General features: G+C 38.5%; 1 non-coding gene across 1 annotated transcript; it reads right to left on the bottom strand.

The window, feature by feature from the left end:
• Positions 1–20,141: 20,141 nt before the first annotated feature.
• Positions 20,142–20,214, bottom strand: Trnav-aac. Its single transcript has one exon. It is a non-coding gene; the product is annotated as a tRNA-Val (tRNA).
• Positions 20,215–24,668: the final 4,454 nt, after the last annotated feature.

Raw genomic sequence — 24,668 nt, 5'->3', positions numbered from 1 at the left:
TTGAAGCCTATGTACAATAAAAAATTACCAATTCCCGTAAAAAGCGGAACAAGGGACCCCGAAATTCGCTATCGAGTCCGAGTACCATTCTTAATCTGGCGGCATGCCTACACGCTCTCTGTATGGAGCAAGGCACGCCTCTTTTATGTGGGACACATCGAGCAACCTTTATATGCATAAGGAGCACCTGCGCGGGCTTTGGCCCAAAAGTAGGTGCCCATATAGTATGTACTTGAATATTCTTATTATCTTCTTTGTTTTTCATTTATTTAATGAGTTCATGTACATGCATCTTACGTTGGGTTTAATACCTTTTTGGTTATGTGTAATGCCTGAAATATTCTTTATATACTTATTCCCCGTAAACTATTTTATGTTTTGTGGAAAAAATATATTTTTCCGATAAAATACTTCTTGTATTTAATGCTGACTAGATGAAAAAGTTCAAAAATACCCTGCGGACAAATATGCAAATAAATACTGTAAACCAAAAATTATGTATAATTGAAATAAAAAGTTTGTAAGAGTATAAATTGTCTTTTTTGTCTATTCTTCCATTTAACTTTTTGTTCATACGAAAACCTCTTTATCTGTATTTGAAAAATACGAGAAACAAAATTTTGCAATTCTTTAATTTATTTTCTTTAACGTTTCTCATAAAAAATAATAAATACTACCTATAAATGAAAAGTATACAGTACTAAAAAAACTAATTTTAAAAAGATATCCGTTGTAGACTGGCCCCCTTTTCCCTTTTCTGTTTTTGTGAAAAGCGGAAACTAGAATTGCCATTTGCTAATATTTACACACGGCTAGAGGAACTGTAAAGGTTGCGTCTGTTGTTACTAAATGGGCTATTATCGAACGATAGATGCGAGGGGTAGATAAACACGGTAATTTATACGGAAATAATGCGGTCAGTTTATCTAGGCGATCTGCTGCAGACCAGCGGTCACCTCGACCTTATGGGCCTTAGAGAAAATGATTGATTTTTCTTCAGAGGGGGGAGGTTTAAGGCATGATCAATCGACAGGAACATTAAAAATTAACATTAACAACATTAAACAAAAGCTTTTTCAAAATTTTGTAAGCTGCGTTACATGTAGTATGATAATTGATGATAAATATAATATATACATATATAAAATATATACATATATTATTTAAAAAACACTATACTATTATGCTAATTTTGATCTCTTAACCGATAAACTCTGTCAAATAAAATTATAAACCGTCCAGGCAAGCAGAAAATTGTGCATTTAACTTGACGAACAATTAATATCAATAATACTGCACAATCAAAAGTGCAGTAACATACAAACAATAAAAAGTAAATCTACACAAAAGCTTCAACATAGACACACTTAATAAACTTATACTCGAAAGACGCACAAACACAAATTACATCTTTGGCAGACATCAAATTGGTCACATTCACGTATGATAGAAAACGAGGCTTAGAAACTAACAAAGGCGTATGAAAATTTTGATGATTTGTTATCATGTAAAAATTTCATAGACAAAATGTTGAATGAACAAAAAGTAAATATCTGGCAGGAAACTGTTAGACCTTAGAGAAGGGGAAGCTAGCCATTGCTGAAACTCTCAGTGTTTACAATTGCTTGTTTATTGCTTTAAAGTGGTGTTATGAGGTGACGAGGCCACTGTCTTCTTAGGAGGTTTGAAGGATTGTTAGGGTAGAAGGTTGAAGTCGGCTTGAGTTAGTGGATTAGGATGGAAGGTCAGCTTGGGAGTGGACGTCGTAGGAATCGTGTTCGGATCATGAAAGGGATGACTAGGTCTTGGTGAATTGATTGTGACGTAGAAGGAAGCGTTGAGGATGCGACTTTTGGTTGAAATGATTGGGTTCTTTGGATGTTGGATGGCTTGGCTGAACGCCACAGCTCGTAAGTCTAAATCGTTCTAATTAGTGTCTTGTACATTGTTAATTTCTTGTGTGTACTCCTACTTATTTGGGTCCAAGTAGGCGTCCGAGTTGTCCGTATCTTTCAGTTCAGGTTTTTCTTTTATGTGTGTTCCATGTATGTCGGCTGTCCAAGTAGAACCTAAGGTGGAGGATTTGGTTGGATGGAGGATGGATGGAGACCTTATTAACCAGTACACTTGTGAGCAGGGTACTTATTCTAAGTGTAAACGTGACGTAACGGCTTTTTTGTCCGTTTAGCTTACTGCACCACCGAGTGCACCAGTCTGTAATAACGCCTATGTGTTCTTGCTTTGCTACTGCTGTCGGACAGGATCAGAGTGTGAGGAAAAGATTGTGGTGTCATCCACGAAGGTTGAGATTTGAGTGTCAGCGGTGTAAACTTTGTAGAAAATTGGCCCTAGTATATACCCTTGGAGAACTTGATGGGATCAATGTCTGAAAATTCACTGCCAGTTAAGACCTTGAACCAGCGATCCTGGAGGGACTTCAGGATGAAATAGTAGGTAGGAGAGAGTTACTTTTTACAAAATATAAACAAATCTAAGCGAACCGTTCGTAGAAATGTTACAACTTAAACTAAATACTGTTTTTGCTTTAAAATGCCTCAATTAACAAAGGATTTATACTAATTTCAAAGCTCGTGCAATTAAATGGTGCATGATTACACGCGAGTGAGGGGAAAATGCATCGGACATACTAGCTAAAACTAGAGGCATTTAGGACAAAACAGCACGTCTTACATGAGCCACCATGAAAAGCATTTAAAACAAGTTTTATGTTGAACCAACCTCGAGCAATGAGCTCAGACAGATTACACTCATCATTAACTATATTAAAAACTACATAAGATAAAAGAAAAGCGAATTAATGAACACAGCAGTATTTTGAAACAACATACAAAACAGAACAAAAAAATAAAATAAATAAATAATTTTATAAAATTAAATGCCCACACAAATTATTTACCACTTATGTTTTTACAAACATATAAAAAGGACATTTATACAAAATAACAGACTGACCAAACACTAAAGAAGGCGAAACCAAGCGAGAATTTGCAAACCATAATGATCGGAGAAGATTTAGCAATAGGGTCCTCATTTTTGGGCCTCACCAATTTGTTTGCAGTAATAATTTTATTTTCGAGCTTTCAACTCAATTTAATGATTATGTAAAGATATCTTATTAGTCAATAAAAGCTAAAGTTTAAGTGTTACATGTTGCCTATTTGACGGTCAAATCTGTTCAAACTTGCGTTCGTAATGTTTTATTACCCGGGTTCATTGGATAACACGGATCGACTGGAATTGCTCCAGTAAGCCGTAAGGAGTTTAAATTAAAAGAAGGATAATTGTGGAAGCAATCTGAAGGGAGGAATGTTTCCGTGACTCGGGACTACTGGCCTGTCCGGCCGTAAAGTGCAGTTACCGAGTCATGTGAACCTTTCATTCATAATTCTGTCAGGACTTAATTTTATGAAAGGGCGTTCTCACAGCCTGGCTGAATGACTTGTGACAATGAAACTCTAAGAGGTGAGGTGTTCATTTCACTGCTGGAATTTAACGTACAGCACTATCTCATTTGACTTAGGAAGGAATTTTCTCATTAAGAAGATATTGTGTAATGGGAATAACTGTACCGGTACAATAACCTTTTGCACAATCACCTTTTTATATATAGTGCTTCGGAGTAACATACTTTTATGAAATATCTATCACAACTACCAATTCATTTTTATGGGGGAACACAACAACCTGATGATTTCTTAGGTAACTGGACACAAATTTTGGGTAATACAGGCACAATGGCCAGAGGGGGATGTTGCAAGACCGTATCTTCGAGCTTATTCTTGGGATAATAAAAACAAACATAGAATCCTGCATGACAGAATGAATCCAAAATAGACGAAGAAAGAAGTGGATAAACTCTACAAGTGTAGGCACAGTAAGCTTATTCTAAAACAGCCCTCACCTTGATTGATAGCACTATATATATCGGTCACTGGCATATGATAAAACGCCTACAAAATACAGGCAAGATGGTCAGTCAGTTCATTTCCTTTTTATATTTAAAATATAAATATATATATATATATATATATATATATATTTATATTTTAACTGTTTCACTTATGGTTATATTATACACATGAATATGAACGTGGTGGACAGTTACCTTTTTGGACACTAGTGTTAAGAAAGAACCCAACTATTCACTGTCGATACTTGGTACACTAAACCAATGGCATCCAACAGATTAATTAATTTTAGGTCGTCCCACCCATGGAGTCAATTTTTTTTTTTTTTGGGGGGGGGTTGATTGAAGTTCAAACTTCAATTCTTCCTCTACTGCGATCTAAACAGGTCTATTGTGGAAACACTATGACTTATTGCCATACCTTGGAAAGTGCGTTATTCCTTATAAAACTGAGCTCTTTGCTTAGTGCCTCTTCGTAGATCTCTTTGGGTATGGTAAACGTTTTACCGAAGTGGCTGCGCCATGGCCATAATGCTTCACATCACGCCGATGTCTCTGGTTCCTCTTGACAGAACCGACATATTAGACAGTATAAATACCTATAATCCTCCCCAAATCCAGCACCTGAGAGAGAGAGGAACTCAATGGTTTTCCGTTTTGAGATATGTATAAATCTCTTAGTTTGTCTCATACCTGGAATGTTTTTCCAGTGATTGAGTTATTCTTTCAAGATGGATGGATTCTAGCCCCATGGGTGAGAGGGTTGCCCCTTTTTTTTGGCTAGATGGTCAGCCAGTTCATTTCCTTCTATGCCTTCATGTCCCGGAACCCACTTTAAGGTTATCTCGTTTTGCTTTCCCATAATCTTTAGGGAGTTTAGGCACTCCCAGAAAAGTTTGGAGTTGAAAGCATATGCATTTAATGCCTGGCGGTCTGAGAGTATGAATATCTGTGATACCATAAGAGGTACCTTTCATATTTTTCTTTATTAGCTCGTGTGCACACTTCAGCTTGGAACATCGTTGGGGTTAGCCCAAAGGACTTCGCTAGAGTTTAATTCAGCCCTTTTACCCTTACGCTCATTCCCTGTTCCATCTTCGTCCTTCTGTGTACAATATTAGGGTCTCTTCTTGAAACTTGGGTCCACCTTTCTACCAGAAGTCTCCATCGTCTATGTCCACTTGTTAGGGTCTGTCAAAGTTTAGCTATTCTCTTATTTCGTCAGACACCGTTGTAGCCATCTTATTTACTTTCATTCTTTGTAGAATTTTGTGGTGGCTGATCCTTAGATCTGCAAAAATTTAGAGTAGCTTTGGTTCTTATAAAAAGTTTTTTTTGGGAATACCCCTTGAGGTTAAAAAGACTGTTCACCAAATGTTTGGAGCACCCTAGGGGCCTATGGCGTTGAAGTGTCAGCGACTTTTATTTCTCAAGTGACCAATGCGGTGATGAAAGATGTTAAAGCCTGGCAGCAACGCCCACTGGATGTACTTTATCCTACTGTTTATCTTGGTTGTATTTTATAGGAGAGAAGGGATAAAAGAGGCGACCACGAGGCCTTCTCTACCTCGACCTGAGTAGATCTATTGTGCTCCGCTATTTTTTATAACTCACTGGCCAGCTTCAGGTCCGTGTTCCAGTATAACCAGCAGGTTATAAATCATCAACCATAGCTTTGACAGCAGCTCCTTAGTGTAGGATCTTGCTTGCGGTTTTTCTTGTCCTAGTTACAAGAACCTTCCCCTACATAGACCTCGACAGAAACATAAAATGTATTCTGCGGTCTCCTCCTCTTCCTGGCAGTATCTGCCCAGCGTTTCTTTGGTCTACACTTCTATCCGGTGCACATGCTTTCAACTGGCACTGTCTTGTCAGAACTCCTGGGGGTACCATAAGAAGCATATCAATAAATTGATGAATGATAGAACTCTCTGGCAGATAAAAAAAAAAAAAAAAAAAAAAAAAAATGAGCCAGTCTATAATGAAAGCAAACAGTGGTCATTATTGTACTATACCACATAAAAGGTTTATCGAACAGCATGAAAAAATGTTTAAAATATACCCCCAAATGAAAGTTGCCTTTAAAAATGTCTCCTTAAAGAGAGCTTATTTCAGCTAAAAGATCCGGTGAAAATTAGGTTTCTGGTTTAGTGTGCATATTTGCTTTCCTCGATTGTAACGGTGTCTACTATGGCGAGGTATTGCAGCATGCATCGAGGTTTTAAAGCATGTTCTTGCTTTTTGCTGCCCGGAAATATGTAAATTGGTTCGTTTTGTTTATAACTTTACTCTCGAATTTTGGACCTTTTCATCCTATTCATATGTATAGGGTCTTGCCAAAGTTGACGTTGAAAAGCCGCTTATAGAAAGACCATTCTATTTCCAATATGATATATTCACGTCCCCTGGATCTTGAGCTAATATTACAGCTTTTCTATTATTTCAGAAATCAATTAATTAATGCACATAGGGCGCACATAAGCAAATATGAGTGTTCTCTAGGCGACTAAATGCTAAACTTCCACATCTTAGAACAAATATTTATTTCCGATAGGGAAACGAGGATGAAAGTGTTCAATGATTCGGATTAAATAGCTTTCAGATTTGCATAGGAAACGCTCCTTATGGTGGCACATTGTGCAGGAATGAGATCAATCAGATAACCATCAACCTTCGACAAATAAACCGCCCGAAGGCCCGCATGATTTACCATTGACAAATATAATTTTTTCCGGCTAACATCAATTTTTATTATTATAAGACGTTTTTTGCCTTTTCCCGGGCACTTCCTACTGCTTAAAAAACAAAAATACACTTAACATTTTAACAATGGTTAATAAAGGGCAGCCTTCGCTTCCCCGTCATGGGCTATTAAGCAGGACGAGGGAACACGTATCTTCTGTTCGAGCGTACGTGACACGTGCTCTCCCACGTGTCCACCACCTAGGCCGACAGATGTTGTACAGGAATAAAAAAGATAACGATTTATACAATTTAAGTAAATAAATGATTTGTTTGTGATTGCGGTTTGGTTGTATTAAGGGGTCGTTTGTTATGTAAACTAAAAATATTTCTTTACTACAATTAATTAAGGTTTTTAGTTGAGATAAAAAAGTCAATGGCACGAGCGGGATTCGAACCCACGATCTTCGGCTTGATACGCTGCTGCTCTACCACTTGAGCTATCGTGACCTCGATCCACTCGGACACCAACTTCCCTTCTCAACCGCACCTCTTGAATTTTCCCTCCTTTTTGCCATTTTTCAATATTTGTTTACTGTTGAAGTGAGCGGTTTTATGTTTTAATTAATTAATAACGGAATATTAAATTGTAGAAAACATAGTTTCAGTTTTTACAGTAATTTGATCAAGCTTTTGCCGATTTCTGAATTAAGTCATATGAATAAGTCTAATTAGTCCATGATATTTAGTGGTCTGATTGACCAAATTACTTCTTTCAATTCATTAATCTTTTTATATAAGGTTTTGGTTGAAATGAAAAAGCTAGTGTCACGAGGGGGATTCGAACCACGACCTTCGGCCCAATGTTTTGGTTGAGATGAACCACTTGAGCTATTGTGACTTCGATCCACTCGGACACCAATTCCCCATCTCAACCTATAACCTTTCGAATTTTCCCTCCTTTTTACCATTTTTCAAATGTCTTATAATCAGGATTCGATTCTCGGCTACATATGAAATGGCCACGGGGAACTGTTAGTGAAGTTTTACTTCGTTTTACTTAACAGCTCACTAACAGCTCCCCGTGTCCACTTCTTACGTCGCCGAAAATCGAATTACACGACATTTGAAAAATGGCAAAAAAGAGGGAAAATTCGAAAGGTTGTAGGTTGAGATGGGGAGTAGGTGTCCGAATGGATCGAAGTCACGATAGCTCAAGTGGTTCATCTCAACCAAAACATTACATAAAAATATTAATTAATTGAAAGAACTAATGATTAATGTTGTGTGTGTCCCTTTTTACAATATTTATATAATATTTATGTACTTGGTTTCGAAGATTATGGCAAGTCCCTCGCTTAGTCAGCTTATACAGGGTGAATTGCTACTCGTGCTACAAACTTCTCCAGTAGATTCTTCACCCTAAAATGAACAAAAAAGTTCATATTGTCCATGGTCCGATTCTCAACCATTTCAGAGTAATTTCGCTTTTTATCGATTTTGAAAGATATCACGTCCTGGCGTCGGAAAATCGTGATATCTTTTAATCTAAACATTTCTCTTAAAATCTATAAGCACCGTTGAAATCCCCGTTAATTTTTAGAGAGAATCAAAATCATAATTCCATTGAAATTTTTTAATTTAATTTAATGCCCATTTAGTATGTAATGCTTAAGAAGTTTACAAACAGCTAGAAGGTCAAGGAAGAAAGACCCAAACGTTTTGCCACCTTCATCTTCTTATTGAAAAATTAACGGGGATTTCAACGGTGCTTATAGATTTTAAGAGAAATGTTTAGATTAAAAGATATCACGATTTTCCGACGCCAGGACGTGATATCTTTCAAAATCGATAAAAAGCGAAATTACTCTGAAATGGTTGAGAATCGGACCATGGTCAATATGAACTTTTTTGTTCATTTTAGGGTCAAGAATCTACTGGTGAAGTTTGTAGCACGAGTAGCAAGTCACTCTCAAACATTAGCAATCCTTGAACCACCATTTTTTCTCTTTTTGTCATCAACATCTTGGTCTCACAACCACTAAATAAGAAAATGACGAGTGCGTTGGAAGCGTTATTAAATCAGGTAGTTTTCCTCAAATTTGCTGCCTTCTGAGACTAAAATTAGAAACTCTGGATTACTTTATACACTTTCCGATTTACACAATTTTCCACTCTTTTTGTAGTTCTGGCTGAAATAAAACACAAAAAATTAGCCCAAACATTTTGCCACCGTCATCTTCTTATTGAAAAATTAACGGGAATTTCAACGGTGCTATTAGATTTTCAGAGAAATGTTTAGATTAAAAGATATCACGATTTTCCGACGCCAGGACGTGATATCTTTCAAAATCGATAAAAAGCGAAATTACTCTGAAATGGTTGAGAATCGGACCATGGACAATATGAACTTTTTTGTTCATTTTAGGGTGAAGAATCTACTGGAGAAGTTTGTAGCACGAGTAGCAATTCACCCTGTATATACATGCTTATAAAATGGAATATTTAATTAACTTCCGTGTAGAAGACGTCACGTACTAAATGATAGACATTTCACTCGTTGGACCTCTCCTGGCAGCCAGCCCCACAACCAACCCCAACCCCTGTCAGGCAATTGTAGCAATTCACAAACCCTCCAGTCAAATGGTCACAAATCGACTCTAAATAGGGGATTATTTACTGGAAGGGGGAGACTGGTGCAGAGACAAATCCCATTCCAGCTTTTAACCAGTTGACAGACTATAATTCAAAATTTTATTCGCGCCCGGCCTATTCAACAGCCTTCTCACGGCGATTAATCACCACCGGAAGAGTGTTTGGATTGTTTTGAGCATTTCCATAAACAAATGCTCAAAAAAATTAAATTTGATTGGACACCCATTTACTCGATTTTATATTGTTGATTTGTTTTTGTTACTAATGAATTTAAAAACAAAACATCAATCTGTTCTTGTGATTCTTGCGTATATCTGAACCTATCACTTCTCGCAGTCCACTGGCAATTCCAGCTTTTGTAATTTATAACAAATTACCAAAAGACCTCAAGAATCACCCCGGGTGTTGGCCATTATTTCAATTCCAAAGTTCCTCAATCCATTCATATTTTCACTCACTTCCCCATATTCTTCTTATTTATATCACTCAGTTTAAATCAGGGTGGTTGAGTGGGTTATTAACCCATCCACCTTTACACCTATTGTATAACTAACCTAATTGAGGGTCGATACAACGGTGAATTTTCTCCGTCCTCAGCAATTGTCACGAAACTTTAAAAACCACGCTGCAAAATCGCCGCAATCTCCGAAACGCAGAGAAATTTCGGATTTTCGGGAGCCTTCTCAACTGACAAACAATGTTATCCGTAAGTTCAGGCATGGATCCCAAATTCAGCAGGAGGAACATCAAAGTCGTCTTCTTGAAGGGTTTGATTCGGAGACGACGTGGGACCAAATGGCGTCGGATACGAGTTCTGATATTGAAATGACTCAATTCGTAACGAAAGTTTTTAATAAATGAGGTGGAGCGCTGAGCCAAGAAAAATTACAATGGAATCGGAGATTGATCGCTTTTATGACTTCCAACTGTATACGTTGGACTGACTAAATGACAGCAGCACAAAGTTCCTATCGAGGTATGGACATTACCTTGACTGGAGCTACCTTTGCCTTCCTTAAACTATCGACTTTTTCCGATGGGAATTTTCGAAAGTAAATACAGCTCAGTTTTCTTTCGGATGAATCACAAAACCCAACAATCGTTACAGTCACAGGTGAAGAAAGAAAAACGGAGCGAGGGATCCGAAAATTCGCAAGTGCACACCGCTTGTCAACTGCACAATCGGGCGCAAGAGATGGAGGACGTGACCTGTCCCAATCAACTTTAGCTAGCCACGACCGTTGGGTTGCTAGCACAGCTCCCAGATTTGATTAAAGTAAACCCCTCCAAGCTAAACTGCTAAGGTTCATAATAATGAAGAAAAGAACTAACGGTCGATATGGGCTTGAACACCTGTTGGTAAAAAATGCTTCCGAGGGGCAATGGAGCCCAACGCCGGTCCATTAGCTAATCCATTTTCTGAAACTTAACAGTTAACTTAAGTTCTTCCTGTTTTCCTTGATGAGTTTTTCATCGCAGGTCTCTCTCCATATCCATTGGCTTTATTGGCCAAAATCGTTGACGAGGGTCCGATGTCACATACTATGTTAATGGTGTCTTCTTGTTCTAATTTTCCTTTACTTGGTTTAACTTTTCATTTTGCGGTGTATAATTGAATTTAGATGATAGGGATGGCTTAATCTGGATGGATTCATCAATGTTTGTCAAATCAATTCCATACCATTAATTAATTCACAAATGCCTAACAGCAAGGCAGAATTAGAGAATTTTGACTAGAAAATCTTTTTTCTTTAAACTTACAAGACCTCCGTTTCGGTTTTAATTGAGGTAATGAGCCTGAAACTCTCACTTCTCATCTCTTGTGTAAAATACGTGATTAACATGCTCTGTTTTCCCAACACCTACCAACAATAGATTATTCAACTGACTTTCAAGAAAATAAACCTCTTTAAGTTCATTCATTTTGCTGGGAAGCAGAAACGTACTGACTATCAGAAAATGTAACCACCTTGTTCTGGCGACGATTTCGGACTTACTTGTCAGAAAAAAATTTCGTCAGAATTCGCATCCATAGTAATTGTACCCAAAGTAAAAGTCCTTACACACTTACAAATGTGCTTTTTTCAAAAACACCGACAACCCAGGGTTGCCACGACCTGTGCTGTTGCGAGCCCTCGTTTAAAAAATAAAATAAAATTCTAGATCCTTGTGATTTGGTTAACAGATTTTTTTTATAACTCCTTAAGAATCAGGTCATAATAAGAGTTTTAATTGTGGGTTTTGATTTTTGATAGTAACACCTCAGGGATTTTGATATAGGGATCAAGATGATACTTTGAAAAAGATTAGACAGATGGTTGAAATTTTAATGGTTTGTATATACTCTTGAGCTTATTCAAAGGTTGTCTTTGACAGGATTTGACGATGAAGGTGACAACTTTCTTCGTGAGGCCTGCGAGATTGTGAACTTATAACAAACCAATCACTCAAGACGCGAAGCGCCGAAACATGTGTGACAAGTGAAAACAGCAAGAAACAACCAAACATAAAGACAAAACATCTTAGAAAGTTCAAGAAATGCCAATTCTTTTAATTATTAAGAAATTTAGGTACCTATTTTTAGGTCGTTTTACATAAGCAATAATGTAAAAGTTGATCCGCCGGGATGGTGGCGGTGCTTAACAAACGGTGGAACGGCCCGAACCGATTGCAATATGTTAAACGCCGTGTTAACAGACATGAGGATACTCGGATTACACGATTTATATTCTGATTGAGCTATCAAGCGGAACGGAACACAAAAAGCTAATTGTGGGAAGATGCACTGATTGCCCTGCAACCCCCATGAGGCGTGAGAAGTGGTGGGTGCCCGGGGTAAAAAAAAGGGGTGGCCGACGTGTGACTCCGTCCCTCTTCCTCGCGGGGGGTAATGATCCGATATTAAACCTATGTTTGTCTTTCGGGCACCCGTCGCCCATTCAGGCCACCCTTCATTTAACTGAATTCGTACACACAATTACCATAATCAATCTTAACTCGTTAACCCGCATTATCAACGATAGAGACGGATTTTAATACGAATTTTTAAGAAACAATTTTGTTGGATGATTTGCATAAATGTCCATTAAATAAATTAAAAATGTACTTTATTGGCAATAAAATAATTATTTCATCTTATCATAAACCAATACTAAAAAAATAAATTAATAATAGGATAAAATAATGATCTTATTCTAATTTATGTATGTTCCTTTACGATCATTGTGCATTTTAGAACAAACCACCATAATAATAATTCTATTACGTTTTAAACTACAATATTTTATTATTAATCTCAAGATTTTAGTTGATTTGAAATAAATAAAATATAATGGATATAGCCTACCTACTAACATATTTAAGGGTTCTTTATTATTTAAAATACAACATTAATTATTATTTAATTATTGAAATTTGTATAAGTTTATTATCTTACAAACAAATTAAACCTTTCTGAGTTATTACGCCAGTTTCATCAGTGCCGATCGACAAGCCGTCTAGACTTCACGACACATTCTAACCAAAAAAGCGTATTTGCAGAATGCGATCTTACGTAAAAAAAACCGGCGAGTGTAGGTATGGTAATTATAAGGATATTAGGAAGCGGGGTTTGTGCCTTCGGGGAGTATCAGGGAGCCTGAACGGAAACTGCGAAAGGCTGAGGAACCGGTCGCCCACCACGAGCGCACTGATTGTGAAGAGTGAGTGCTTGCGATTGAGGATCCCAATCCGACCTGCGGGATTATTTTCCCGGGATACTGGCTGGTATAGGGCCGACTAGTTCGGCTCTTGAACGGCCATCTCGTCTCTCACACCCTGGGAGTCATGGCCCACTTTATGTGGAACCACGGCGACAACGGGTGGTACAGTGTGGTTCGAGACTCGAGACCCCGAAACGGCTCACCTCGTGTTCTCATCCACGGCCCTTTTTCTCAGTCCGAGCTCCTTCATTCTATCCTGTAACCCCTCCTAACCCTTGGTTACAAGGGGGATATCCGGGCACAAAATAAAGGTACAGCCCAGAGGGCGTGGCAACCTCTCTAATGCACAAGCTGTACTCGTGTCGGCCTAGGGTCGGCATGGGCGTCGGGTGCCTTAGCAGAGTCACACGAGGGCCAGTGCACTAGATCCTGTCTGCATAAACGGGGGAGGGTGTATGGCCATCTGTACCACGGGGTAACTAAACTTTCCAAATTCAGCCCTAGTTACACTGGGAATGGATTCGTGGTGGCGCCTCTGGCGGGAACTTAGACAGAGGCTGTCTTCTATCTGTGACCTTAGTGAAGCTTGCGTATGGCCAACGTAAAACCCCCCGGCCTCACGGGAGACGTTGCGACCGGACGACTGCATGTAAGCGTTGAGGACCAATGATCATGCTATAGTCCCTCGAACGCGTGAGTAAGCGAATGGAAGCGGGTAGTGAATCGGTGTCTCTGACTCGAGTATGCTTTGCATTGTTGTGCGTATGACCTGCGTGGTACCCTTGGGGAAGCGAAGGATCGGACCACCTAGGCTGAGCCTATGGCGTCCCTCGAATGCGCGTGACAGGTGTAGGCTGAGCTCGACAAGAGACTTTACCGTAGGCGGTTCTCATCTAGGGTGTGGTTAGCAATTCAACTTTAAACTAAACCGCTGCCGGTGCGTCCCCGGAAGTTTCTACGCTGGGGGAGCCTCTATACTCAGAGAGATAGAGTGGCCTTCTCTATCTAGGGAGTACGCGGGGGGGGCGATGTATTTCGGCCTGTTAGCCCCTCGCGGGCCCAACGATTCGGAGTGGACAAGCGGAGAGCGAGGTTGTCTCGGCCCTTAGGGGCTGGGACACCTCTACACCAATGCTGCGGCGGTTTAGTGTGCTCCGTCGAATGCAGAAGTGCGTCAGCTCTCATCTTGAGAATCAAAACATCCGATTAGGCCAAAGGCCAGGTGTGGACGCTAAAGATCCTCTTGTCTTGTTGACGATGAGTACTCGGGAACACAATGTACCTTCCTAGTTCCTTAGTTCAGTGCAATGAACTCAATCCTTCTCCTCAGAACTATCAGGTCATTGACTGTCGCTGCTACAATTTGATACCCTAAGTTTTTTTCGTATGTTAGGTTAAATCTCCGTTGAGCTGTTGCTTCGCATTCGAAGATGATATGGGTGGTTGTGTCCTCCTCCTTATTACATAACCTGCAGATGGGATCATCGTTGTATTTGCCCATGTTGTATAGATGCTGGCTCAAATGCCAGTGACCGGTTAGTAGACCTACCACTCCTCTGAGATTAACCCTCTCCAATTGCAGCAGTGATTTTGTCAGTCTTGGTGAGGGTTGTTTAATCATAAGTTTACTGTGTCTAGCGCCACTAGAGTTCATCCACTTCTCCTTTTGTTTTGTTTATTTGGATACATTCATCGATGGAGGATTCTATATTTGTTTTTGTTATCCCAGGAATAGTATCCTCCTCTGAGCAGTCTGTCTCCTTTCTCATTACCCAAAATTCCTCTGCGCCCTGGCACCCAAGATATCATCAGGTTTTTCTGTTTCCCCAGGTTTGTTGTAACATTGTTTACATATAACAACTACATTTTGGATGTGGAAAAGTGAATTTATACAATGCAAAATACATATATATATATTTTTATATTCAATCATAATATTTGACTTCTGTGTAATTGTGCCATTCTTGCGTGTCGTGTTGAGAATGCCAGTGAAANATGGACAATATGAACTTTTTTGTTCATTTTAGGGTGAAGAATCTACTGGAGAAGTTTGTAGCACGAGTAGCAATTCACCCTGTATATATATTTTTTTTTTTTTTTTTTTGTCGAGAGTGCCAGTGAGTCGACACGACACGCAAGAATGGCACAATTACACAGAAGATAAACACTTTGAGTGAGTAGAAATACTTTGAATATTTAAAAAAATATATATATACATATATATTTTGCATTGCATAAATTCTCTTTTCCACATCCAAAATGTAATTGTTATATGTAAACAATGTTTGTAAATTCCAGGCCCTGAAGATGATCTCAAAGATCGAAACGTTGGCACGATAAAGAAAATGTTTTTCTGAAACCTACATCACACCAGACCGCATACCCTGTATATAAAGAAGAAATAAGATATAATAAATAAGAATTGCCTTCCGGTCTACAAGTTGAGCGGAAGAGATACAACGGTTGTTACTGGATCAAGTCACACAAAAAAAAATTATTAACCGTACATTCTAAATAAATGTCAGATGAATCGATACGACAGTTTTTTTTTACAGGAGAAACGCAGTCAGCACACTTTTCAAATTTCTAACAATAATTCTCTGTCAAAATAAATAAAGTATTTCCTCTATGTACATCTCCATATATAATAACTTGAATATTATATAAGTCAAGTGTATCTATGAAATTAAAGTAAGGGATTATGGTAATTAAGTTCAAACGAAAACATACCGTCGACAAGGCGTCGTGCAATACGTATTAGGATTAGCATAATAACATTTCCTTATTTCCACTACTTACACCATTCAGAATATCTTTTATCATTTTATGAACGTTAATTAATTATTGTTTAAGATTTATTTAATTATTATGCCTTTAAATCTTATGGATTTTACCATAAAAAAAGATATATCAATCAATATATTATATTGTATTATTTTCTCTCGTCGTATATTTTTTTTCTTGTAGATCCAGTAATACAACTATCTATTGAATAAATAAGTATGCCAAAGGAAAATAGTTTGCTCGTAAATTCCGAAAATGTGGACGCACAACTCAAGGACTTTAGAAGAATTTTTCTTTAAACTCAAATAAACACCATGTAATATTTAATATATCATTATATTTCATTTTGACAGGACCTTGGGAAGTTCCTTATCAATCGTTTTTATCCAGAGGGACGGACGGTGGTGAAGGAGTTGATGATGATAAAAAAAGCCGAGATTTGGTTTTTTATTGTACTTTTCCTAGGTCCAACTGACTCGGTTCTTCTTTCAAAAGAAGAAGTTATTGCTGAAATTCTTTTATCTGTGTCACATCAGTGCTGTAGGTTCTATTCGAAGATAATATGCGTTGCAGTTGATTCCTCCTCATGAGTTCATCGTGGAATATATCCATGTTGTGTAGGTGTTTGAGTTTGTAAACCCTGAGTTTATTCATTTAGGTTACATTAAACATGAGGGGACCGTGGTAGGATAGCATGAATGACTCTCGGCTCGTAGACCCCGCGGTCGTGGGTTCGATTCCCACCGTCGCCTTGGAATTTTCTAGCTAATATATAAATGCCTAAGGCATGTTAGGAATAATGGATGGAAGATACTGTCAATTTCCTTTGTCACCACTCTGACCTGGATCGTCCTTTTGGCTAGGATCAAGTCTTTTGTTGAGCCTTTACTCGGCACAAGAAGCTCCAATTAAACTGTTATGTCCAGCGTGATTATGAACTAATTGTGACATTTGTCTTTGTGTCTGAGTTCAATCATTGTGAATATATTGTGTAAATGAAGAATTTATTTTGTGAAAATGTGTGCATTTATTTATTTATTTATTTTTTTTTTTGGCCTTATGATTTATGCATATTAACCATGGTGACGAATGTGTGTTCATATTGGGGGGGGGGGGTTTCGTATCGTGAAAAAAGGGCCAGAGGCGACGATGGGAATCGAACCCACGACCACGGCGTCTATGAGCCGAGAGTCTCTCACGCTAACCACCCGGCTGCCGCGGTCCCCATTTATTGGTTTACAACCAACAAATATTAACAAAGCAATTAATTATGATAAAAATTGTCTGGGACTGGAACATATAGTTCGTCGTTCATTTCTCCTTTCGATTTGTACACCAATTTTGAGATAGAGATTATATGTTATCTTTTCAGCTCAAATCGTCACTTCTTTACTGAATTTTGCATCAGGGATAGAAAATCCTTGATAATAGTTATAAATATTTGGCTGTAAGGGCGACAAGTAGTTTTCGTCGCTTTACTATCTGTTTATTTCATTGATAGTTGACATAAGAGGATACCAAACAATTTACTACGGCAAGTAATCCTTTGAAAATTTCACATGCAAGATACGGAAAATTGGGCGATATTTCACGGCCGGTTTAAAATGTCCTCCCACTTGAATTTTCACCCTTCGGGGATGCGCTCAAATCCGCCTGTATCTACGGCATCGATCGGAAGGGCTCTCTCTCTTTTCCACTAAATCTGCTAAACAAATCCGCGATAAAACCCTTGATTCCCAGACATCGGCGTGTGTCTGTTTTACATGGAAATATCATTTATAGGGGAGGAAACGTCCTTCGGCTGGGGAAACGACGACGTTTGACTAATGGCCTAACAATGATTGTCGAGATCTCGGCTATCTTTCTCTTTCATACACGTTCGAATTTAGCATGGGATTTATAAGAATACCCATGCAGTTTGATTATTATGGACAGTCCACACATTCTAAGTATTTATGTGTTGAAACGTATTTTTTATTGTTATATTTACTGAAAGTACATATCGCTTGGTAGATTGGTCCCTAAGATAGTCGTCAACTGCGCCTACTTATCCATATAATAATGTGTAATATTCAATATCAAGGCGCAAGATCCTTTTTAATCATCAGGTTAGAGACTATCTTCCCATGAGGGTGGGCTTCTCGGTTAGGATGTTCTTTCAATTTTAGCTTTCCGCTGACACTGGGGATTGCCAATGAATATTGTGAAAGTCTCACGGCTAGTTAACCTTATTTCTTAGAACTATTTTGAAATTTGGAACTTTATAATGTTTTTGGTACTCTCATCTAGTTGTGTAACGTACAACCAGGCAGGTATATATATATTAGGTAGGTTAGTATTTTGTTTTGTATTGGCATTTTGTGCTCTTTGTTTAATTGTGACATTTTCTCCTTGCTAGGTAACTTTGTGGCTTTCTCGATTTTACTGCTAGGAAATTTTACATAAATAGTTTTTTTGTGTGTGTTAATAATGCCATTTTTTATCCTCGTAGTTTCTAACTGTACTAATGATATTCCATGTCATACCAAGAGAGTCGCAAAGGTTGACATTCTGCATGAGTAAATCATTTGTTTATAACGGATAGAAGATGGGACCCAGAATACACCCTTGAGGTACGCCTGATTTTACTTCTTTTAACGTTTAGTAATTAACCCCTTGCACTCTGTATATTATAGATAATCTTTTTGATGACGTTAGCAGTGCTACTTTGATGATACAATGCTAGAGTATTGGCGGGAGTTGTATATTAGCCCATGTCTGGACAAATTGATGGTATTAGGGATAAAAGAGGCGGCTTGCTACAAGGCCTTCTGCCCCTCGACCTGAGAAGATCTATTGTGCTTCCTGTTTTTTATAACTCACTGGTGTCACTGGCCAGCTTCAGGTTGTTAATCAGCTTCCATAGTTTTGCCAGCGGCTCCTTAGTGTAGGATCTTGTTTGTGGTTTTTCTGCGGTCTCCTCCTGACACTATGCAAGCTTGTCTTTTGGTGCCACTTAATAACCTGATTGCTTTGGCCTGCCAAATCTTGGTACATCATCGGCCCATTTGTTAACATTGTTCTTAAGACGAAGGTGTCATTTTGGGGTTTAACCCAGTTTTTGGCGCAGTCTTCTGCACCTCCCCAGGCAATTTTGGTTTTCTGGGTGGTTTTAGTTAAATGTGGATTCCATCTGAGCCAGGTGGCCTAGTGTGGTCCCTGGATATTTCGCCGCTTTGGAAAATATGGTCGAGGTCTTGGTTAGACTTAGATTTTTTATGCTTCTTATTGTCCCTTTCATTAACATACGTAACACGTTTAAGGAAACATTATGGTTTTGTGGGGGAATGAAGATGGTTTACAATTTTTTTATCAATCAGTTTTTATTTTTATTATCGTATAATTTTGATTTAATTAGTTTCAGCTGTTAAACTTCAATTTTTACGAAAAAATTTATTTGTATTTCAGATGTGAAGTTTACTTTAAATTAAAGTTAAAATTTCTTGATATCGGGAATGTTCTGGTGTATCCCAAAGTCCAGTGGAGAATTAGTGCGTAACGGCGGACGTTAACAAAACCGACTATTTATTCTCTATTAACCGCCATTGTGTACAAATAGACACCCGGATGCACAAAGGGGCGTCAAAAATATCGTGAAATAATCGGCAAAATAAGCCTCGTGCTTTAGAGGGTGGCCGCATTTAGCCCAGGCCCTGAAAGACAAAATTAAAGGTTATTGAGCTTTCCGTCCTCACACAATGGACGGTTTCCGATTGTAAACCTATTAACAGACAAACGGAATTCCTCACCCCTCGTAATTTACAACAGACGACTTCCAACGTTATGGAAGGGGGAGGAGCTGGCAGATCGTGCCTCCCTTCATGAACAGACCCGGGGGATAGCCCCGAAGCCGATCCACAACTAATCGTTACAGCCGAATCTAATGCCACTTTTGTTATATGAAGTACGTCATGTATTAATACGTATTAACGTCAAATCTATGGGACAAATTCGCGTGTTGATATATTTTTGACAGCTCTTAACTTTTATAACTGAAATCGAGCTGTAGGGGTGGTTAGGGGAGCCCACCAGTAATATCCGATTTAAAAAACGAAAGATTCCAATTTTTACACTTGTATTATACTAAACTCTGTGACCTTTCTTTTAACGTGTAATTAAGTTGAAGAGAGGAAAAACTTCCTCATTTTTTAATTTTTTTAATCTTTCAGGTCCACAAATTGTACTAATATCCATAGAGATATATAACAATCAGTACATATTTGTAATTGTAAGAAGTTGTAATAATCGTGCTAAATATTTTTTATAAATAGACAACTCCTTAAAATAGTAGTTTTGGAACCCCAAAATTACACAAAATATTAAGGTTTTTAGTTGAGATGAAAAAAAGCTAATGGCACGAGAGGGATTCGAACCCACGACCTTCGGCTAGTTACGCCGCTGCTCTACCACCTGAGCTATCGTGACCTCGATCCACTCAGACATCAACTCCCCATCTCAACCCCACCTTATGAGTTTTCCCTCCTTTTGCCATTTTTCAAATGTCGTGCAAACGGTTTGGGTTCTCGACGACAATTGAAATGGCGACGGAGAGCTTTAGTGAAGTGTACTTCATTTTTAAGTCATCAGATCGAGGCCACGATAGCTCAGGTGGTAGAGCAGCGGCGTATCTAGCCGAAGGTCGTGGGTTCGAATCCCTCTCGTGCCATTAGCTTTTTTCATCTTAACTAAAAACCTTAATTAATTGTCATGTATTAATTGGTCAAGCGGTCCACGAAAATAGTGATCCACAAAATAACCAACTCCGACGCATACGTATCCTTTTATTCTTCCATTTTTTTTCCAACATGATATTTCTTTTGAAATAGCTTAAGGCACGATTAAATCGTATATTTGTCGTGTCATCTAAGCAGTTCTAGCAACGGATCGTTGGACTTGGTCTTAATAACTGGGCCCTTAGGTTATAACAAAATCTATCAAACTTAAGTTAAGGAGATTAAGTTCTCTTTCGCACAGATTATTTTAAAAACTTATTGTTGATTAGATTGATCAATGTCGAATTTCACTTCAGGTAGTTTGCACTTATAGAGCTTTCCTCCTAGGTCTGACACAAGAGAAAACTTTTCCCACTTTTTCCAACCAAGAGAAATACCAAATCCACACGTTCATCTCAACGGTTGAACGTTCCCATTCGTTTCCCACCTGTCAATGAACTATAATTATGATGAAATTTGATATTTGGCTTCTGTTTTTTTTCTTACCTCGTCCAGGACGAAGTTGCTGGAGTGCTCCGCCAAGACTGGGCTCAACATCCAGGAGGTATTCAAAATATTCGTTACCCTGGCTAAACTGCTGACGAGCACAACTGACGATTCGACAACGCTTAAAAGAAGGTAAAGAAAGCCTTCATTAAAAATAAAATAAAACAAACAAATAAAGTTTAATTAAGATGATAATTACGACGGGCGAAGTTACTGACCTAGGCTCATTTTCACATGAAAAATTCAGATTTTCTTTAAAAAGACGCCTCATTTTGAACTCAAATCAATTAATTTATGTCATTTATTGTACTTTTTTATACATAAAATCTACAGAAAAAGTTTAAAAAATCCTTAGATTGCCTAGAAAATCTCCTTTTTTCTTCAAATCAATTGGTTTATATTATTTATCGAACGTTTTAACAATCTTAATATTTAACATTCTTTTTTCAAACATTTTTTTAATATTGTTTCGCTCATTTTCTTGCCAATAAAATCAGATTTGTATTAAAAAAATACCTTTTTTTGGATCAAATATATTGATTTACATTGTTTGTTGTACCAGGTTATCGACGTCCAATCTTATAACTTTCATCCTTTGTCCAACCGAATACGTCATATTCTACCTTGAGCCAGATCTGAAATCAATACGGACGGCATAGAACTTAGGTTTCAACCGAACCACAATCCCAAATTTTTAGATTTTACATCCATAACGACGTATATGTTTTAATGGTCGCTTCATAAATGATCTTCACGTACAACAACCCTCCCAATCCCTTAATAATTCTCCTCGACTTTGAAAAAGACAGTGGCTTAATGACCTGCTCTCAGATAGTACAATTGATGACGATGATGAGGATGCTAGGTGGTTTGCTATTGTCCTAGTTCTGCATCTTTGTGGCTTATTGCAATTTTCCCTCGCTAATTAATCTGTAGCAGCTGATTAATGCTCTGATCTTAACCTCAATGTGAAGTGGTATGGTATTGGTTATGATTTCAAATGCTAGGGTGGGTGTAGTTGAAAATGCTCCTGTCATCATCAAACAACCTAGTCTTGACCTTAATTTAATACTATTCCCTTTTCTCTAGATTCCCCTATTTCTAGACCTTTCCACCACACTAAAGCTGCGAAAAAGAATCTAGGTAGAATAATTGCAGTATATAGCCATTTGGCTACCCATGGTTTGATACCCCATGTTTAACCGACAATTCTCCTACATTGTACCATTGATATGGTGCCTTTCCTGTATATGTTATTGATATGACCTTTCCAATCAAGTTTCCTGTCAAGTGTCACACCAAGGAATTTGATTGAATCCACTAACTTTAATTCTATGCCCTGACATTTAGGGTTTTTAAAATTACCTAATGTTCTTCTCCTGCTAAACATTATCAATTCTAGTTTAGCAGGATTAATTGATAAACCTTTGTCACAACACCACCAATAAATTAATCCCATGGCGTTTTCCATCAGTAGTGAAAGAGTCAGAGGATCCCTACCTATAAGCATTATGGTACCATCATCTGAAAATAATTGACTGTAGAAGCCTGAATTATTCAGAAGTTCTATTAAGCTGTTTACTGTAATTAGCCATAAAAGAGGTGACAAACAGCCTCCCTGTGGACAGCCTCCTTTTACATTAATTCCAAGAGTGCTACCACCTAAGCACATATTGACCATCCTCCCCTCCAAGTAGGTCTTCACCCATCTAGTAAGGTGATGGTTGACATTGTAATTATCTAATGCTGATATAATGCAAGAAGTATCAGCATTATCAAACGCCCCTTGGATATCGAAGAAGCAACCTAGTTTATTCATAATTAAATAATGATTTCTCGATCCTGCCTATTAGTGAGTACAAGGCAGTTTCCACTGATTTTCCTGGTAAGTAGGCATGCTGATTGGGATGTATCATTGTATTAATTCCACAATCATGCCTAATATATCTATCTAAAATTTTCTGTATAATTTTTATGAAAATAGAAGATATACTTATAGGTCTATACGATTTAGGTAATTGATACGAGACCTTACCTGGTTTGGGTAAGAAAATTTTCCTAGTTCCTTTTTTAGTCCAACGGACTTGATTCTCCTTTCAATAATTCACGAAGGTCATTACTGTTCTGTTGTTGCTAAAATTCTCTTCCCTGAATCATGTTTGTACCAGTTCCTTATGTCTCTAAGTTATGTCCCATTGAGCGGTTGCTTCGCATTCGAAGACAATATGATTGGCAGTTTCTTCCTTCGTCAAATTTTTATGTGTTTCTTTCTTTTCAGTGCTTAACTTAACTGCTTAACATTTGATGTCATCGTTCAAAAATACCCATGTTGTGCAAATGTTTTATCAGATGCCAGTGACCTGCATAGAGCCCTATCACCTTCTTAGTTCTTCTTCTTTAAGGCAACAACAACAATCAGGTGCCTTCTGTCCTGAGTGAGGCCTGCGGGGGAAGCAGACGCCCGACCGAGGAGCCAGGCAGCACGGGGGGACACAGGGGGCATATGGGAAGCATTCTCTTGCATTGTCGCCCAGAAGTCCCCACACACACACACACACACACACACACCCCGCCACCACCGCCACCGGCACCACACCCGAGCGCCCGCCACCAGCCACAGGTCCCATCTCTTTATTTCACCTCACAAATCAGATTTTACCGAACAATTCTGTTTCCCTTAAAAATTTAAATAATCTTGTTACTGTTGTTTCTCTGTCATTTAGCAATTCGGGTAGAGAGGCGGGCAACTCACTGTTCATGCGTGCCCTTCTGTACATCTTACATTCTAACAGTATGTGCTTGACTGTGGTTAAAACTCCACATGTCACGCACATAGGTGGAGGTTCGCGTGCCATTAAATACCCGTGTGTTATTCGTGTATGCCCTATCCTGAGTCTCGCAAGTACACATTCTTCTTTTCTAGACAGTCTAGCTGAGTCTTATATCCGTTTTAACGGCTCTAAGTTTGTTTTCCCTAGTATTGAACCATTCTAGTTGCCATTTTTCTTTGGTTTTGGCTTTCACATGTGTAACGAAGTCTTCTTGCGGCACCTCACTTATTTTATGACCTTCTCTCTGGGCACTTCTTGCCGCTTTGGCTGCCTCAACATTCCCGGTTATCCCGCAGTGTCCTGGTATCCACATGACAGTGACTTGTAAATTTTTGCGGTAAAAGTCCTTTATGGCAGAGTGAATTTCATGTACGAGGGGGTTCAGGCTGAAAATATCTTTTGCTACTGCTGAAAGGGAATCAGTACAAAGGATCAGATGATTTCTTGTCAAAGCTATTATGTTTAGACATTTGTTGATCGCTAGGAGTTCTGCACTATAGTTGCTACATAGTGGTGGGAGTGCGTAAGAATGTCTCCTACCGCCTGACACGAATGCGGCACCAACCCCTTCTGTGCTCTTGGATCCGTCCGTGTAAGCGAATGTAGCATTTTTGAAATCGTTTTTGATTTTGAGGAACTCTTGCTTATAAGTGTAAGGACGGGAGTTCGCCTTTAGGGATTTCGAGAGCTTGAGATAAAAGTTTGGGTTCTGTAACGTCCAGGGAGGGAGTGGCGAGACGCATGTGTGTTGTATTTTTGGGACCTGTATGTCCAAAGGTTGCAGAGCTAGTGATACTCGCACAAAATAGTGTTTTCGCTTCTGAGTATG

The sequence above is a fragment of the Cimex lectularius genome, unplaced genomic scaffold (genome assembly GCF_000648675.2).
Source record: "Cimex lectularius strain Harlan isolate CLEC.00 unplaced genomic scaffold, Clec_2.1 scaffold321, whole genome shotgun sequence".
In the NCBI taxonomy this organism is placed as follows: domain Eukaryota; kingdom Metazoa; phylum Arthropoda; class Insecta; order Hemiptera; family Cimicidae; genus Cimex; species Cimex lectularius.
Note: the sequence above shows the minus strand (reverse complement) of the source record. Positions and strands in the feature narration are given on the sequence as shown.